At 41.3% G+C, this 16,063-nt stretch overlaps 1 protein-coding gene across 1 annotated transcript in view; it reads left to right on the top strand.

Annotated features, from left to right (window-relative positions):
• The first annotated feature begins 8,199 nt into the window (after positions 1 to 8,199).
• Rad54l2 (RAD54 like 2) overlaps positions 8,200 to 16,063 on the top strand; it is a 96,371-nt gene continuing 88,507 nt past the window's right edge. The window contains exon 1 of the mRNA XM_057768740.1: positions 8,200 to 8,378. The gene's annotated coding sequence lies outside the window, so the exon portion shown is untranslated. The remainder of the gene's footprint in view (positions 8,379 to 16,063) is intronic.

Here is a 16,063-nt window from a genome sequence, read left to right as displayed (position 1 = left end):
TACTGTTTACAAATGTTTGTTTTTATTTAAAGGGGGTTGATTATAAATGATTAAAGGTCATAGTCAATCTCTTTCTAAAGAAAAAGGGGGATGGGTTGTAGAAATGATGAAAAAAAAGGTAGACTATTGAATCTCCTTTAACCCCCAAAAATGTTTATCTCAAAATACTTTGCATAGGTGTCAGGGTCCAGTGCCAGCCTGGACCCTAAATTATTTCTCCAGACCAGAAGGGAGGCATGGGAATAAAGACACAACTCACATAGCTTTATCAAAAGGGAGATTCACAATGATCCCTCATGAAATCCTGAGTTCACATCCTGAAATTCCTCATTTATTCTCTGATCAGCCTTATATACCAAAACATAAACTGAGGGGGAAATTCATTAGCATTCTGTTTCCTAGGTAAACAGGCAAATGTCTCTGGTCACGTCCACACCTTTGACCACATCTTTCAATGCCCATTTTTTCACATTTCCCTATCTTCCTGCTCTGTATGCTAGCTCTGTCACATGGGCTGAATTAACATCTCTTTTCAGGCATCCTCCAAATTACAAAGAAGGAGCAGAACAACATCCTCACCCTTTGTTAGGGAGGTGACCCCCTCCTGTGTGGCAGGTGCAAACTATGGCCTGATATTCTGGCCTCCATACCATGTAGAATATGGGCCTACACATAGGTATGGATTTTAGTCTATTAATACAAAGTTGAGGTGATTTTTATTTTGTTATGCATTATTTTTACTCTTGTTTAAGGTATTATGTTTATGCAACACATTTAAAAATGTAATGTATAGTTAAAGATAAAAATTAATAGTCATCTATAATAGTAACACTTGTAGACACGTTAGTCAGGTTTTGTAGATATGCATAGACATATTAGAGGGATAGGTAATCTTCAAACACTTCAAAGACCTACAGAATATGGCATTTAAAATGCTTTACGAACTTAGACTTTTTTCAACAGTGAGACATATCTGCTCCTGGTATCATCAATTACTTCAAGAGGATGACAGACATGGAAGAAACTCCTTATGGAGTTTACTTTCAATGTGACAAGGCTAGCCAGTTGGAGGAGAAAGTGCTCTTGCTTGTATGCTGTATAAACTGAACATATATAGCCAGATGAACATAGATAGCCAGATATCTATGCCATTTCTAGAGTTTTGGAAGTTGCTTACAATGCACTTTCTGTTTACTTAGGTAATAGTATATCCTTCTCGGGTCTTTGATGGAGTTGAAGACGAGATAGTTATAATTAATAATTATATTTATATTATAGTATAATAATTAAATTATAAGTATAATTTTCCTTAGTTATTGGTGTAGGAGGTCCTTCTGTCTAAGAGTTGTTTTCGTTTTTTTTTGTTTTGTTTTTTTTTTTTTTGGTTTTTCGAGACAGGGTTTCTCTGTTAAGAGTTGTTTTCATTGGTTAATAAAGGAACTGCTTTGGGCCTATAGCAGAGCTGTAGGGGAACAGAGCTAGGTGGGGAAAACTAAGTGGCATGCTGGGAGAAAGGAGGCAGAGTCAGAGAGACACCATGGAGCTGCCGCCAAAGTCAGACATGCTGGAACTTTGCTGGTAGGCCACAACCTCGTGGTGATATACAGATTAATAGAAATGAATTAAATTAAGATGTAAGAGTTAGCCAACAAGAAACTAGAGCTAATGGGCCAAGCAGTTTCTGTGTGGTTATTTCGGGGCTAAGCTAGCCAGGCAGCCGGGAAGAACAAGCGGGCACTCTTCCTATAAGTTATGATTAAAATTAATTAAATATGAAACTCTAGACTCACAAATATAGAATAGATGATAGGTTATTTTCTTTAATTTTGTCAAACACATATAGACTAATTTTTTTTTTGAGACAGGGTTTCTCTTTGTAACAGTCCTGGCTGTTCTGGAACTTGCTTTGTAGACCAGGCTGGTCTTGAACTCACAGTGATCCACCTGCCTCTGCCTCCCAAATGCTGATATTAAAGGTGTGTGTGACCACTGTCCAGCTTAGACTAAATATTATAAATGCAATTCTTGCTTGATAGCTGTTTTGTTATATGCAATTTTTCGATGTTAAAGTTAAACCCTTCCTTTTTAATTAGACAGAAAAGGGGAGATAATGTGGGATGCATTTCTGTATGCCGTGAATATGTTTTATTATCATTGGTTAATAAAGAAGCTGATTTGGCCAATAGCTAGGCACAATAGAACCAGGTGGGAAATCCAAGCAAAGATAAAGGGAAAAGGAAAGTGGAGTCTGGGAGATGCCAGCAGCCTCCAGGGAAGGAAAATGTGGGTTAATGCCACAGCTGTGTGACAACACATAGATTAATAGGATGGGTTAATTTAAGATGTAAGAGTTAATTAATAATAAGCCTGAGATAATAGGCCAAACAGTTTGTAATTAATATTAAGTCTCAGAGTGGTCATTAGTGAACCAGCAGGCAGGAGAGAAACCTTCAGTTACAAAGCACAGCTAGGAGAATTTCAGGGACAGTTGGGTTATCTCGAACCTAATTGGTTAAGCAAGCAGCAGTTACCTTAGTATACTTTTAATTTGCTAGGGTTTTATCTTTGGACATCCTTGGGTAAGTTTCAAGGGGTTTCAGGAACTGTCCTTGAGATAGTGTAAGGCTGACTCAGGCTTTGTTTGTATACTCTCCCTTGTCCCTGAATGCAAGGGTGATCTTTGATGAATGGCCCTTTGTTGGGAGAGACAGCTGTCTGCTCCTCTCAGAGAACTGAAACTGAAATTCAGTTGTAAAAGTAGGAAAGTTCATGGCCATTCTCTGAGAATCCCAGGTATGGACCTGTCCAGTGTCCATTGTTCTGTCCAGTGTCCATTGTCTTGGCTAGTACTGAATAAAACCTGCTTCTAAATTGGCTCAAAAACTGGGGTAGTGGTCTTATTCTCACTGGTGGGATTAACACTGCCTCTACCCACCAGGTGCTAGGATAAGGATCAATCAATGCCTTATCATGATATAAGATTTGCAAAAATCTTTCCCATCCCATAGGTTGACATTTCTTTATTAATAGAGCCATTTGATATACACAAGTTTTTAATTTTGATGAAATCCAACTTATCTTTTTTTCCTTTTATTGCTTGTGCTTTCCTTATTAGATTGCTAAATCCAATGTTAAGTTTTTCTTCTGTGGTCTCTTTTCACAGTTCTGTAATGTCAACTCATTTTTTTTCAAGACAGTGTTTAACTTTGAAATCTGTTTCCTTCTTAGTTTTGAACTTGGAATAGTCCTCCGATCTCAGCCTCTGAACTCCTGAGAAGATGAAATAGAGGCACTTGCTCAGGTCCTGAAGTTTCTGTGTTGATGTTTAAGGCGCAGTGTTTGGACGGTGTCCTGATGATTGGTTGTTGAAATCACCTTCAATTCCTGTACCTGAATTGACTTTCCCCCTTTATGTATAGCAATATTCGTTCTAGGAGGTTAGAATTTGGTGTGAATTTATTTATGGTTGCTATATGTTTTCTCTTAAATTGTCGGTAGTAGCATTGTTGTTTATGACAGGTCTCATGTAACTGGCCTGGAACTCAGGATGCTACTGATGACCATTTTGAATTCTCAGTCCTCCTGTCTTTGTTTACCAAGTGCTGGGATTTCATGCAAGTACCACCATTCCCAGTACAGATATTATTATTATTATTTTTGGTTTTTCGAGACAGGGTTTCTCTGTGGTTTTGGAGCCTGTCCTGGAACTAGCTCTTGTAGATTAGGCTGGTCTCGAACTCACAGAGATCCGCCTGCCTCTGCCTCCCAAGTGCTGGGATTAAAGGTGTGCGCCACCACCACCCGGCCAGCACAGATATTATTATTGTTGTTGTTGTTGTTGTTATTAATTTGTTTATTTACTTATTTATTTGTTTTGTCAAAATAGGGTTTCCCTATATAGCTAGCCCTGGCTATCCTGGAACTCACTTTGTAGATCAGGTTGGCCTTGAACTCACAGAAATCTGCCTGCCTCTGCCTCCTGAGTGCTGAAATTAAAAGTGTTCCCCATCTTTTTGTTTGTTTGTTTGTCTTCAAGACAGAGTTTCTTTGTAGCTTTGGAACCTGTCCTGGAACTCATTTGGTAGACCAGGCCAAACTCACAGAGATCTGCCTGCCTCTGCCTCCCAAGTGCTGGGATTAAAGAAAGGAGTCACAATGCTTTGCTAGAAAAAAGAGTTGGGTCCTCCAGACCTAGAGTTATAGATAGTAGTGAGCCACCCAATGTGGGTGCTAAGATCCGAACTCTAGTCCTCTAGAGAAACAGCAAGTGCTTTTAACCACTGAGCCACCTCTATAGCCTTCCTCTTTTAGTTTTAAAAGATATCTCTCTGCTGCATATAATAATTTGGATGACAGCTGATTTGTTTGGGGGCTTGAAATACATCAGTTCATGCTTTCCTTGTATGTAATGCTTTGTAAGTAACTTCAGACTTCTCTTACGTCTCAACATTCTTTCGTTGTCCTGTGCCCTTGGCATATTAGCTATAATATGATGCTTAGAGGTTCTTCTCTGGTCATAGAGCCAAGAATGACTTTGTGCTCATTATCCTACTTCTTCCATCTTTCATGTGCTGGGATTACAACATGCACTGCTATGTCCGGCTTTCCCCTTGGAGAGAGTGTCCTCCCAGATTTGAATGTACATTTCTTCCTCTAGATTTGAAATCTTTGGGGTTATAGAGATGACACCGTGGTTAAGAGCATATGCTGATCTTGTTGAGGACTGAGTTTGAATCCTAGCACCCATGTCAGATGACTCACAGCCACCTGCAAATCCAACACCTTCCTCTAGTTTCTACATACACTGTAACACACAAGATATATAATATCCCAAACATAAACCTGCAAATAAAAATAATTTTTTTTTGTTTTTTCGAGACAGGGTTTCTCTGTAGCTTTGGAGCCTATTCTGGAACTAGCTCTTTTAGAACATGCTGGCCTTGAACTTACAAAGATCTGCCTGCTTCTGCCTTCCAAGAGTTGCTGGGATTAAAGGCGTGCACCACCACCACCTGGCTATAAACCTGCAAATAAAAATATTTTTTAACAAAAGAAAATTTGTATATATTAAACAAAAAAATGTTGTTAGAAACTACTTAAAACCTCATCACCATTTTTTAATCAAAGCTACAAGATAATTTGCACACCAATAGACTGGTTGCAAACTTTGGGAATTTTCATTAAGGAAAGATGGGTTTACTGTAATTTGATCTTTTTTGGAGGGGGGTGTTTGAAACAGGGTTTCTCTGTGTAGCTTTAGAGTCTGACCTGGAACTCTCTTTGTAGACCAGGCTGACCTCAAAGTCAGAGAGATCAGCCTGCCTCTGCCTCCCAAGAGCGCTGGGATTAAAGGCATGTGCCACCACCACCCAGAGCCTAATGACCTGAGTTTGAACCCTAGCACCCACATGGCAAAAAAGAGAAAACCCACTCCCACAAGAGTTCACAGTCCTTTGGACCCCACTTGTGTACATCTCCAGTAAATAACTTTTTTTTTTTTTTTTTTTTTTTTTTTTGGTTTTTCAAGACAGGGTTTCTCTGTGGTTTTGGAGCCTGTCCTGGAACTAGCTCTTGTAGACCAGGCTGGTCTCGAACTCACAAGAGATCCGCCTGCCTCTGCCTCCCAAGTGCTGGGATTAAAGGTGTGAGCCACCACCGCCTGGCACCAGTAAATAACTTTTAAAGTCATTGACAACATTATTTGGTTTGAAGAGTTACCCCAGCCCCCTCCCCTGGGAGTTGCCTTGGTCTGGACTCCACCTCTGGGAAAGCCCATCAAGCAGTAATTCCTCCCCAGGGAGGGTCAGGACCACTCCCACAGGCTATTTCCAGAAAAGGAGCATGTGTTTCCGGGTTTTGCATAGTCTCCCCTTCTCTCTCCCCTTTGCTGCATTAAATGTGGGCATCTTTTATTTGGTCTAATTTGGTCTAATTGGAATTATTTGCATCTGCGGAGAGGCTCATCTTAAGAAATATACCTAACAAACACAATTTCTCTTTTATTATGTATTATTATTATATGAATATGTGTGATGTGGAGGGCATGCATGTACATGTGGTAGTCAGATGCCGTGGATTGGAGTCTGCTTTGTGTGTTCTGGGGATGAACTAGGTCATCAGGCTTGCACGGCAAGCACTTTAACCATGAAGCCATCTTGCTTGCCTCTTCTTTTTTCTAAAGTCTACTTCTAAAAATTCAATTGATACTTCTACTCTTTTGACTCAGGTTCAACCATGGTCACCTTAGGGAATACCCTTGCTTATTTTTTAATCAGAACTACAAATAATATGACACCTGTTTCCATTTTCTTCTTCTTTGTATTTTATGAGAGAGAGGGGGGACTGGCAGTAGTCCTGTGAAGCCGTTTATGTCCTGGTTGAGATTTAAAAGCACAATGGGGGAAAACAGCGAAAACGCAAAAGAAGAGCACAGAGCGAGTTCCAGGACAGGCCGCAGAGCTGCACAGAGAAACCCTGCCTTGAGAAACCAAAATCAAAACAGACAAACAAAACACAAATAAATAAATAAATAGAGAGAGAGAGAGAGAGAGAGAGAGAGAGGAACGAAGGAAGGAAGGAAGGAAGAAAGGAAGGAAGGAAGGAAGGAAGAAAGAAAGAAAGAAAGAAAGAAAGAAAGAAAGAAAGAAAAGAAAGAAAGAAAGGAGATAGTCTTACCATGTAGCCCTGACTGGTCTAGTACTTACTGTGTAAACTAGGTTGGTCTCAAACTTGTGACAATCTCCCTACCTCGTTCAGGTGTGTAATATGCTCAGTTTTTAAGCCTTTTCAACTCTTTTTGTTTTTCAAGACAGGATTTCTCTGTGTACCAGCCCTATCTGTCCTGGATCTAGCTCTTGCAGATCATGCTGGTCTCAAACTCGCAGAGATCCATCTGCCTCTGCCCCCTGAGTGGTGTGATTAAAGGCGTACACCACCACTGCCCGGGTTGAACTTTAGACATCAGAACACATTTTCAATTTTCAGAAAGATAATCCAAATGGAAATTTATGTGTATTACACAGTGATTAAAAAACTTCAGGTGCAAATGACTGACACTTAGAGGCTTTCTGAAGAATTGACAAGGCGAAGAGTATCAGTTTCAGAAGTCAAGCTGTTGAGTAAGAATGGAAAATAGAGACTATGTCAAATTTGTGTTACCTTTTTTGGGAGTATCTGCGGCATATCTAAATTCCCAAAGATAGTTTGGGAAAGCACACTTGAATTTTGATAACTTAATATGTTCTGAAAATAGCCATATCTGATATGTAGAGGTGTGAAAGTCCAGAAGGGAGATGCAGTTGAGATGAGAATTTTTATACTATTAATTTCATGAGGAAAACAAAATAAAACTAAAAAAAAAATTACTCCCATTTACCCAATATCTTCATCTCTCACCCATATTCACTTCTTGAGGGGAGAAGAAAGAGACAAGGGAATGTAGTGAGAAAGACAACAATACAGCTCTTAGGAAAGTGGTGGAGTACAATCTAACGATCTCCAAATCCAGGGAGAAAATCCAGTCATTTTAATCTGTGTTGGAGTCAGTGATTTAAAACAACAACAACAACAACAAAAAGCCCCCATCCGCAGCCAGTCCCCTAACCCCCGACTCTGCTACTCTTCTAGATAATTCGTAGACAGCTTTGGCCAACAGAAAATCTGAGATGAGGAGGTAAGTAGGGATGAAGGGCGAAAGAACAAGTATTACATGGCTTACATCAATTTAACTTCTTTTGGAGGCGACAATCGTGGTAGCATTGACTCTCGACAGTAACGAGCTTATCGCCAATGTAGTCTTAGATCCGCCTCATCTCATCCCCGGTAAGTTTTGACATTATCCCAAAATTGAGGAAAGTAGCTCAGGCTCAATTGTACTGATTAATGTGTGGTTTTGGTGGCTAATGAATGCAAATCCATTCAGTTGAACCTAGCACTTCCAAACAGGTTCTGGCCTGGGATTTTTCTGCATCTAACTTATTCCCGAACAGGTCCTCTGTAGCAAACGCACCTTATTCAGGCACCTTGTTCAGGCAAGAAGGGCTGTTTAGTATCCCTTCGCCGCAGGGAAAGAACAACAGGACTCACAGCGGAACTTTGCTGCGGGTGGCTCGTGTTCCCGTCCGGGTGTCTGGGTGAGAGGGACGGGAGGGGAAGCTTTCTGGTGCGGACCGCGAGCGGAGACTGAGAGCGCCGCCGCCGGAGAAGACCGACCCTCGGCCAGAGCCAGCCCGCGGCGCCCGGGCCTGGCTGGCTGCTTCCCGCCTCAGCCGCAGCTCCGGCTCCCCCCCCACCGCAGACACCGTCCAGGCGAGCGCGGCGGAACGCGAGGTCCTTCGGCCCAGCCCGGTCCGGTGCGGCCCGGATCCGTGGCACGGGAGGTGAGAGTCCCTACGGTCCGCTTACTCCCTGCCGGGGCCGCTGGGGACCCGCAACAATGGGGACGCGGCTAGGGTCCCCGGCGTGCAGAAGCCTGGGGCAGCCAGCTACTCCTGGCGGCTTGGGCCTTGGAGGAGCTGAGTCCGACCTGGGAAACTCCAGTGACTGAACGCTTGGCGGGGGTCTTGGCATCCACCCGGGGCTTCAGTGGCTTGATATTTGGGGATTTCGTAGTCAATGAAGGGAGTCGTATTTACCGGGACTTAACTACAGTTGCTGTGCGCTTTTGATGCTTGATACCGGCTCCCTAGAAGCTGACCATATCGTGGCGTGGTTTGAGGAGAGTGGTTGCAATTCGAATTTTAGGGGCCTCTGTGGCTTGGTCCCTAAAGCACATAGGGGCGCGTCTCCTCCATACCCCCTCGGGAGGTGTGGGAATTTATTAGACTGGGCTTGGAGAGTTTAGCTTCTCTGAAGTCATTGGTGACTAGTTCCTGGAAAGGCTGGAGCTTAGTTGCGCACAAAAGAGTTGAGCAAAGAGCTGGATGGGGTCCTTCGCGACTCAGATGTACCCGAGTTAAAAGTGGTTCTCTGATAGGAAACTTGTCATAGGAGTAGTGTTGGCTGCCTTGGGTTAGGATGAGGCCGATATGAGTTGTGTTGTGAGCTGGGGAGGGAAGAATACAGCCGGTAACTGCTGGGGTGGAGGACTTGGCCTTATGTGGGTCATGGCGATCTGGGTGTAGAACAAGAGCACTTTGCAGAGTGGGCTTTCTGATAGAGAGGATGACCTCTTACTGCGGGGGAGTGGGTGACTCAGATCTGTTAGAATCCTGCTCTCGCAGGCGGATGTGGCTGACTGTATTGGTGCCTGGACTTTGAGGCTAGAGTGGGTGTTGGGGGGGGTGGTTAATGAATTTGTTCCAGAGGAGAGGACAGTGTGGACCTTTCCTTCTTACTCCAAAGTCAAAGTGGTGGCTGTCGCTGGCAGTCATTAAAGTAAGGAATTTCTTAGTGGTATTTGAGCCCAAAGCTTTCTCTGTTCATTTTTCCCCCTTTCCCCTCTGTTTTGAATTGTGACTCATATTTTGTTTTTAGCACTGTGGCTATTGTTTGTAATGACAGAGAAACTTAAACCCAATAATAATATTGTAAGTCTTAGAGCTTTTGGTACCACTCTTATAAATCCAAGATAATTTAAAAGACTTCACTGATTTATTTTCCATTATTTAGTATATGTAACTAAAGAGAAGGATGTGAAAAAGTCTTATCGTTTCTGCTGTTCAAAGCTCTTTAGAAATTTTATTATCTCTTACTGCCATGAAGTGATTACATTCAATCTGTTAAAATTTTTTTCAATCTGTTAAATCTTTGCCATCACCATTTCAGCATCCTTGCTAACTCTCACAGGACATTATCTTCACTAAAATGCTGTCTTCGTGCTTTTGATCTGTGCGTTCTGTTTCCATGTTACAGTCTATGTCTGTGTAAACCCCAGCTGAGTCTTCCAGCTGTGCACTAGAACTTTGTATGTACTCTTCAGGTAAAAGTTGGAGTGTTGTCTATATATTTTAAAGGGAAGCCGGGCGGTGGTGGCGCACGCCTTTAATCCCAGCACTCGGGAGGCAGAGGCAGGCGGATCTCTGTGAGTTCGAGACCAGCCTGGTCTACAAGAGCTAGTTCCAGGACAGGCTCCAAAACCACAGAGAAACCCTGTCTCGAAAAAGGGAAAGCAATATGAACAAAGCCATATCAGAATCAACATGCCATCTCAATTTATCTAAAGTATATAGGATGTATTGCCTATTTGCAGGCTAGTATTGTCAAGTGATAAGTGAAGTAGTTGTGTACCTATACTGATAGTTCTAATTCTAGGGACTTTTTTTTCTTTAAGATTTTTTTTTTTTTTTTTTGGCCTGGGAGTGGTGGTGTAAGCCTTTAATCCCAGCACTCCAGAGACCGAGGCTGGCTGATCTTGTGAGTTCAAGGCCAGCATGATTTACAAGAACTAGTTACAGGACTGGCACCAAAGCTACACACAGAAACCCTGTCTTGAACCTCTCTGCCAAAAACAAAAAACAAACAAAAAACCACTTAAGTAATTTCTTAGTTTTTTCCTAATAACTTTTGTTGAATAATTTCTGTTGCTCCATTGTGGTAGCACATGCCTTCAATCCCAGAACTTGGAAGGCAGAGGCAGGCAGATCTCTGAGTTTGAGGGCAGCTTGATTACAGAGTGAGTTCCAGGACAGCCAGGCTACACAGAGAAATCCTGTCTTGGAAAAAAAAAGAATTTCTGTTAAAAAAGCTTTTTCTCTCTGCTCCCCTCCTTGTCTCTCCCCTCCCCCCCCTTTAATTCTCCTGCAAGGTCCCCATACTCCCAATTTACTCAGGAGTAAAGCTCAATAAATATCAATTTAAAAATGTTTCTCTCTCTCTCTCTCTCTCTCTCTCTCTCTCTCTCTCTCTCTCTCTCTCTCTCTCTCTCTCTCTCTCTCTCGGCTGGGTTTTGCTGTGTAGCCCTGGCTGTTCTGGAACTTGCTCTGTAGACCAGGCTGGCCTTGAACTCAGAGATTCTAAAAGTTTTTTTTCTCTTTTTCTTGCCTCTGTCTCTCAAGTGCTGGGATTAAAGTCACGTGCCACCACTGTCTGGCAAGTTTTTTTAAAAAATATTTGTTACTATTATTGTATTTTATGTATATGTGGGTATGCACATGTATGTATGTCAAGGTGTCTGTGGAGGTTGAGAGGTGTTAGTCTTCCAGCAGCTAGAGTTATAGGCAGGTGTGAATTGTAATGTGGATGCTAGGAATCAAACTTAGGTCCTCTGCAGGTGCAATACTCTTAATTCCTGAGCTATCTTTCCAACCTGGAATTCTTTTGTAGTTGTTGTTTTTGTTTTGTTTTGGACAAGGTTTCTCTGTGTAGCCCCGGCTATCCTGTAACACTCTGTAGACCAGGCTGGCCTTTGCCTCCCAGGTGCTGGGATTAAAGGTGTGTGCCACCACTGCCTAGCTCAGAATTCCTTTTAAAATTCCTTTTTGAGACAGTGTCTCACTATGTAACTCTGACTGGCTTGGAATTCATTATGTATATCAAGGTAATCTCAAATTCATAAAAGTCCACCTGCCTCTGCCTCTATGTGCTGGGATTAAAGGCATGTGCTGTGCCACTATGCCCAGCCATGGGTTGTTTTTGAGACAGAATCTCAAACTCTAGCTCAGCCTAGAACTCACTGTGTAGCCCAGACTTCAGCCCAACCATGAACTCAGGCAGTCCTCAGCCTCCCAGTGTTGTGTTGATAGGTTCACACTCTGTAAGTTTAATGTATAAACTATGATTTGCTTCCCTATGCCAGTTAATTGTGTTAGGCAGCTCTTAAAGTGGTATCTTTTGACATTCTAATAGTGCTAGTTTATAGTTACGAAGAAGTGACTCAGGTATAGCAAGGTTTTATTAAGTAGAACAGTTAAGTCTTCCTAGTCCCCCCAGATAGAGTATCTTTATGTAGACCTGGCCGTCCTGAAACTCACTCTGTAGACCAGGCTGGCCTTGAACTCAGAGATCTTCCTGCCTCTGCCTCCCAAGTGCGATGATTAAAGTTGTGTACCACTACGGTGCGGCTTAAGTATTTTTAGTACATTGATTTTAAGTAATAATAATTGCTTGTCTTCATGCAAAAAGATTAGCATATGTTCATACTGGTATGGGATTGTGCTATTTTATTTAAATATACCTGTTAAGGGGGAAAACACAGGGTAAAATATTTTGTTTCTGCGTGCTTGAGTGAGCAATGATTTACAAATAATATATATGTCTAGGTTTTTGAAGAAATCATCACTCTCTCCTTTATACTCTGGTTTTGGGAGAATTAAGGCTTTGCTTATTCTCTATATTAATGGCTTGGAGTGCTGTCCCCTGTAGTAACAGAAATAAGATGGAGGTAAGGCCCCATCTCTTAACTTTTCTTGTATAAAGTATAGAGTAAACACAAGTTTTTCCTTAGATAACATTCATTCTACTAAAAATTCTTTCTTTACTGTCTTCTGTTTTTGTGTCTTGTTGAAAAATAAATTGTAGGCCGGGCAGTGGTGGTGCACGCCTTTAATCCCAGCACTCGGGAGGCAGGCATATATCTGTGAGGTCAAGGCCTGTCTGGTCTCCTAGAGCTAGTTCCAGGACAGGCTTCAACACTACAGAGAAACCTTGTCTTGAAAAACCAAAAAAAGAAATAAAAAAAGAAAATAAAAGAAAAATAAATTTAAAATCAAGATACTTAGATTATAAATTATTTTAGATAGCACTGAGATTTTCTTTTTGTCTGGGCTTACTTGGTCAAAGAAAGTGAAACTGGTTCATACATTGCTTTGAAGGCAAGATGAATACTTGAAGTATTTTTGACTACTTGAGTGACTCAACTTCATTTAAGTTTAGAGATATTTCTTTCTTTTTTGTTGCTTTTGAGACAGGGTCCAATGTAACCCAGGACTGCCTGTAACTCTGATGCTTCTGTCTCCACAAATGCTGGAATATGAGGCATGTGCCACATGTAGACTTTTCAGTTTCTTTAGATTGCCTCTTACAGTGGAAAGAACATAGTCTTTAGAGTCATTCTCCTTTGTTGCTTTTGTTGTTTTGAACTCTTGTGTAGTTACTATGACCTTATACTACTGATCTTCCTACCTTCACCTCTTGAGTGCTAATATTTTTTTTTTTTTTTTGAGTGCTAAGATACCATACCTGGTTTATGTTGTACTGGGGATCAAACCCAGAGCATTATATATGGCAAGCAGTACACTACAAAACCAGGTTGCATTCCCTGTAAAATCATTTCTTTACTGTTTATTAACAAACAAAAATCCGTGGACAAATATTAAAGAATAGGGAACCTGAACTGAGCCACAAGCTACTGCTCATTCATCCCCCAACCCTTACTCTCCAGCCCCCCCCCCACCTCCCCTTGCTGCTCAGTCCTCACTCAAAAAGGGCTGCCATGTCCTAGGTTCGTCCATCACCAATGAAAACCCTGAATCTTAGACCAAAATGGTCCTCTCAGTTGGTTAGCGGACTGGTGACAATTCCTGTAACATTTCTCTCTCTCTCTCTCCCTCTCTCTCTCTCTCTCTCGTTTTTTTGTTTTGTTTTTCGAGACAGGGTTTCCAGGGTTTCTCTGTAGCTTTGGAGCCTGTTCTGGAACTAGCTCTTGTAGGCCAAGTTGGCCTCGAACTCACAGAAATCCTCCTGCCTCTGCCTCCCGAGTGCTGGGATTAAAGGCATGTGCCACCACCGCCAGGCCCTTTTTTGTCTCTTAAGAAGAAAAGATTTTAACTCTAACATTGTAAAGCTGTATACGATAAGAATTATTATTAAGTTTTGTCCAAGTAGAAAGGAAAGGTAATAACAAAAATGAAACCACAACAAGAACAATTATCAAGTAAGAAATACATTCTCAATGTCCAACCCATAAGTAATTGGCAAATTTATAGAGATACTCCATTAGTTGTCCTCTCCCAAAGAGGTCAGAGTTTTGTACCTAATATGGTTTTTGCCAAGATTCAGGAGAAATGTAATTGTAACTGTCTCATCTTCAACCCCATCAAAGACCTGAGAAGGAAGGAAATAATATTACTTGAGTATGCAGGAAGTGCAAGCAAGTGACTTCCAAAAAATGTGAGAAATGACAGAAATAGCTGACTGCCTGGACAGTCATCCAGGGTTCCTCTGAAGCATTGGGGCATCCATACTTGGCCCACAAGCCTAGAATATCTGATAGATTTTTATTTTTTTTCAGAAGCAGGATTTTGAAGGACTGTCCTACCTTGCTGTGGCAAAGTTCAATAGTTGCCTTTCTTTGTGTCCTGCTTGTCCAGTTTGGGTAACATGCTGTCAGCCATCGACGCAAGAGCAGTTTCTTTCCGTAATGGCTAGCTTATGCCACAAAGAAAGAAAACTTTATATGGAGTTTCTTTGATGCCCATCATCCTCTTTAGAAGTAGATTAGTGCTGTCAAGAGCAGACACATCTTATGTTGAGAAAAGTCTAAGTTATTAAAACATTTTACATTCCATATTTTGTAGATCTTTAAGTGTTTGAAGATTATCTATCTGAAATATATCTCTGTATACCTAGAAAATCTAATTAACATGACTATAAGTTTGATAGATACAGGTGACTATTAACTGGTATTTCTTTATTATCCAGCATAGCTTTTAAGGACTAAAACTTAACATTGCGTAAGTAGACAAGCTATATATGTATGAGATGTATAGCTAATACCTGAAGTAAAAACAGAAACAAATGTGCAGTATAAGGACAATAACCTTAAATTTGTATAAATATACAAAATATCTTAAAAGTAGAAACATACAGTTTAACAAAATAACTTTAGATTTGTATCAATATACAAAAATCCATACCAACATAAAATATTTAAGACTATAGTTGCTTAGTTTGAAAGTAGATTCAATAATCTACCTTTTTATCCTATGAACTTTCAGCCTTTCTTTTGCTTCTTGCTTGCTTTTTTGTTCATTTGTTCTTGAGATAGGTCTTACTATGTAACCCTGGCTGACCTTGAACTTGCCATTCTCCTGCTTTAGCCTTCTAAGTGTTGGGATTACATGTATGCACCACCAGACTATTTCTTGCCTTTGACCCTGGGCAAGTTGTGTGTGTACATCTATATATGTATGCATGTTCATGTGTGTATGTGTGGGTGTGGAAGTCAGAGGTCCACCTTGTTTTTGGAGAAAGGGTCTTTCACTGACCTTGACCTTCCTTAAGTAGGATAAGTTGGTGGCTAGAAAGTCTTGGGGATCCACTTTTTTCTGCCTCCCCAGTTTTGGGATTATAATCACACGATACCATACCTAGGCTTTATATGTGGGTTCTGGTGATAAAAATCATGTCTTCATGTTTGTACATCTATCACTTTACTCTTGACCTTTAGAGGTTGTAGTGAGAAGTGGAGATGTTGCATAAGTACTTTATAGACGATCAGTGCTGGCTATTAATAAAAGTTAGTGTGTATTACTATATAGGGGCTGCTTCCATCTCACCCCTCCTTCCTCTTCCTCCTCTTCTTTTTGAGGCAGGTTCACACTATAGCCTAGACTGCCTTTGAACTTGTAACAGTTCACTTGTTTCAGCTTCTTGAATATTGAGTTGCAAGTGTGAGCCCCTGCACCTTGACTCAGGAACTGCTATTCTAAGTAGCTAGGTGCTGTGTAGAAGTGAGGGGTTCACTTGCCTGGTCTGGTGTGGAAGGCAATATCTGTCCAGTGTGCATCTGCTGGTGCTCAGGTGAGAGGAACTGTTGAGATTATCTATTTCTAGTACTGGTAAGTAAGAATGCATATAGAAAGTCCAAGGTCATTATCAACATCCATAGGTTTTTTTTCTCTCGCAATTTCTGTGGCATGTCTTTGTTTGGGAACAGTGAACATTCCCATTGACAAAACACTTTCTTTTGTTGGCCTCAGGGAACCTGGCTTCTGTCTTTCTGTGTGGAAGCCTCCACATGCTGGAGAGATTTGTCATCTAATTGGGGCGCCTTTGATAGAATCTAGCACTCTGTTCAGACATTTTATTTTGTTTAATTTTCGTCATTTGTGTGTGTGTGTGTGTGTGTGTGTGTGTGTGTGTGTAGAAGGACAGAGGGGTATCAGGTCATCTGGGGCTGGAGTTA

The sequence above is a fragment of the Chionomys nivalis genome, chromosome 4, assembly GCF_950005125.1.
Source record: "Chionomys nivalis chromosome 4, mChiNiv1.1, whole genome shotgun sequence".
Lineage (NCBI taxonomy): Eukaryota > Metazoa > Chordata > Mammalia > Rodentia > Cricetidae > Chionomys > Chionomys nivalis.
The sequence above is the reverse complement of the archived record's forward strand: the minus strand, read 5'-3'. Positions and strand labels throughout refer to the sequence as shown.